The sequence below is a fragment of the Eptesicus fuscus genome, chromosome 6, assembly GCF_027574615.1.
Source record: "Eptesicus fuscus isolate TK198812 chromosome 6, DD_ASM_mEF_20220401, whole genome shotgun sequence".
Taxonomy (NCBI): Eukaryota; Metazoa; Chordata; class Mammalia; order Chiroptera; family Vespertilionidae; genus Eptesicus; species Eptesicus fuscus.
In genome coordinates this window covers 28,727,793-28,731,354 of record NC_072478.1, presented here as the reverse complement: position 1 = coordinate 28,731,354, position 3,562 = coordinate 28,727,793, and positions in this window count along the sequence as shown.

Below are 3,562 nucleotides of genomic sequence, written 5' to 3'. Positions count from 1 at the left end.
CTGCAGCCTCTCTGGCTTATTTCCTTTGCTGGCCACAGGGATGGGTGGGGGGCTGCAGAGGGGCCCTGAAGGTCCCAGGGGTGTTGCCTGGTCCCCAATGGCTAGCCTGGATCCTGGCACCTTCAGACTGGAATCTGAGCTCATGGGACCCGTTGCCATGAATTCCTTTGGAAAACCTTCCGTCCTGGGCTGGAGCATCCTGCAAGGGAAGTACCTCCTGCCTTGGCTGGGTTTGTTAAGAGTGCTGTCCCAACGTGCCAGGAATCTGGGTTTGATCCCCACTGAGGGAAGAATCAACCAATGAATGCATAAATAAGTGGAACAATTCCATGTTTCTCTCTTCCCTCCCGCTCATCCTCCCTCCCTCGTTCCCTCTCTCTCTCTCTCTCTCTCTCTAAAATCACTAAGTAAAGAAAAGCACCTTCTTTTTGTGGGCAGAGACCAACAAGCCACTCATAGTCGGAGGTAGGAAGACAAAGCCCCTACCTTTCTGTAAACTGAAGATGTTGGACAGCAGGTTCTCTGTGGTCTTTTTTTTCAGTTACTTTTTCCTTTTCTAAAAATTTTAATCGTAAAGAGATAACAAAATTGACCATCTTAACCATTTTTTAATGCACAGTTCAGTGGCATTAAGTATATTCACACTGTGGTGTTACTATTCCCATCATCTCTCTCCAAAACTCTCATTTTCCCAATTGAGTGTTCCCATTAAACACTAATCCCCTGGCACCCACCATCTGCTTTCTGTCTGTGGATCTGACTCCTCTAGGGACCTCCTATGACGACTCACACAGTATTTGTCCTCCTGTGTCTGGCTTATGTCACTGAGCACAATGTCCTCAAGGTCCGTCCATGCTGTAGCAGGTGACAGAATGCCCTTTCATTGTAAGGCTGAGTAGCATTCCCTTGTCTGGATGGACCGCACTGTTTCTCCATTCACCCATCCATGGACACGGGTCGTTTCCACCTTTGGGCCATTGTGGATAATGCTGTGGACATGGGTGCACAAAATTCTATTGGGTAAATACTCAGAAGTGGAATTTCTGGGTCATATGGACACTCTATGTTTAACCTTTTTAGGAACCGCTATTCTGTTTTCCATAGTGGCTGCCCCATTTCACATCCCCACCAGCTGTGTACAAGAATTCCAACTTCTCCCCATCCTCCTCCAGTTTTATTTACTCATTCATCAGCAGGATATGTCTTGAAAGCCCCCTGTGTGCCAGGCACTGTCCTAGGCATTGTAGATAAGGGGGGGAGGTGTCAGAAGCGGGGAGACCCAGTTCTTGTGACAAGCAGAGCAGGGAAGTGGGATGAACAATACAGTAGTGGCCGTTTCAGACAGGCTTTTCAGGAAAGGCCTTTCTGGGGAGACATGAAGGGAAGGAGCCATGCTGTGGCCTGAGGGAAGGCCTTTCCAGACAGGAAACCGCCTGTGCAAAGGCCATGGGACCGGACTGTAGCTGGAGAAACAGCGAGGAGGCCTGTGTGGCTGGCACAGAGTGAGTGGAGGGAGAGAGAGGAGAGGAGGACAGGGAGGGGACGGGGCAGGTCGTGCAGGGCCTTGTGGGTCATGAAGAGGATTTAGGGTTTTATTCTGAGTGAGGTAGGTGCTCTGGAGGGCTGTGGGCAGAGGGAGGATGAGACCTGCCTCGGTTCTTCACAGGCGCCCTCTGGTGCCTGCTGTGGGGAGGACAGACTGGGGAAGGGAGATGCAGGACCTGACTGGAGTGCTCACAGGTGCCCTCTGGTGGCTGATACAGGGAGGACAGACTTGGGAGGAGGCGGGGCCGGGGGTGAGAACTTGGGACCCTGTTGGAGGGGACTGAGATGTTCAGGGTGGAAGAGGATGGGACTGGACTAAGTGAAGGCTCAGGAGGGAAGCTGGATTTGGGAGGTCGGTTTGGGAAGGGAACCTGGTTGAGGCTGCCTGTGCATCTGGACGTCACCTAGACTTCAAGCCCTCTATGCCCAGCTGGGGCCGCTCTCTTGCTGTCGCACTTACTGCTGGCTCTACCAGGCATCCACTAAGAGGAGTCCTGTCATCACCCAGGTTCCACAGGGGAAACCGAGGCCGGAGAAAGCCAGCCCTTTGCCCTGATGGTAGACCAGCACTTCCTGGGTCTTGGCACCAGCTGTGACCTGTCTAGCCAGGTAGGTTGAGGTAAAAAGATGTGGAAATGTATGGTCCTTCTTTCAAAATTAGGATAATTTCGGCCTGGGTGGCGTGGCTCAGTGGTTGAGTGTTGGCCTATGAACCTGGAGGTCACGTTTTGATTCCCGGTTGGGGCTCATGCCCGGGTTGTGGGCTTAAACCCTGGAGTGCAGGAGGCAGCTGGTCGATGATTCTCTCTCATCAATGATGTTTCTATCTCTCTCTACTTCTCCCTTCCTCTCTGAAATCAATAAAAATATATTTTAAAAAAATAGGAGAATCTCAAGACTAAAAACCTTCTGAGCCAGGGTCCTCTGTTCAGGAAGCCGGCCCTGCTGGCCAGCAGTGGACACTTAGTCTGTTTCCACCTTTTCGCCACTGGGAATAATGCTGCTGTGAGCATGGGTGTGCAAGTACCTGACGCCTATTCTTTTGGTCCTGACGCCTATTCTTTTGGATGCATAGGCAGAGGTGGAGGGAGACTTTTTTGTCTTATCCAAATAAATAGCTCATCAGTTCATAAAAGGAGGGGAGGCCTCGCCGGTGCGGCTCAGTGGTTGAGCGTCGACCTATGAACCAGGAGGTCACGGTTCCATTCCAGATCAGGGCACCTTCCTGGGGTTTCAGGCTCGATCCCCAGTAGGGGGCATGCAGGAGGCAGCTGATCAATGATTCTCTCTCACCATTGATGTTTCTATCTCTCTGCCCTCCTCTGTCTGAAATCCATAAAAATAGTTTAAAATTAAATAAATAAAAGGAGGGGGTGGACCTTTGTCTCCGAGCCTTGGACCACTCCTGGGGTGGGGGTGGGGGCATGGCTTTGGGTGTGGCTAAGAGCAGGGTCCAGGAAGGGACACGACTGTGGCACTCAGTGGCAAATAATCTCATCAGCTGAGGAGTGGGAGGTACTTTGAGAAAATGTAAATAGCCAATTCTTCATTAAAACATAAGGGACATTTTAATATGTATATATTTTTTATTGATTTCAGAGAGGAAGGGAGAGGGAGAAAGAAATAGAAACATCAATGATGAGAGAGAATCATTGATCAGCTGCCTCCGCACTCCCCACACTGGGAATGGAACCCGCAACCCGGGCATATGCCCCAACCAGGAATTGAACTATGACCTCCTGGTTTATAGGTTGGCCCTCAACCATTGAGCTACACCCACCGGGCCAGAAGGGACATTTTAAAAAACAGGGAAGCTGGGAGGAGTGCATCTTTTCTGAATAAAGGAGAATTTTTGGGTTGGGATAAATTAGTTCTATAAAAACTCCCCAGAGCTAGTGGCGGTGTAAATCAGTGCATGGACGTTGGCAAAAGATAGCTAATATCTGGGAGATACCTTATAACCCAGCAGTTCCACAACTGAGTATTTATCCACAGAAAGTCACATATGGTCACCAAA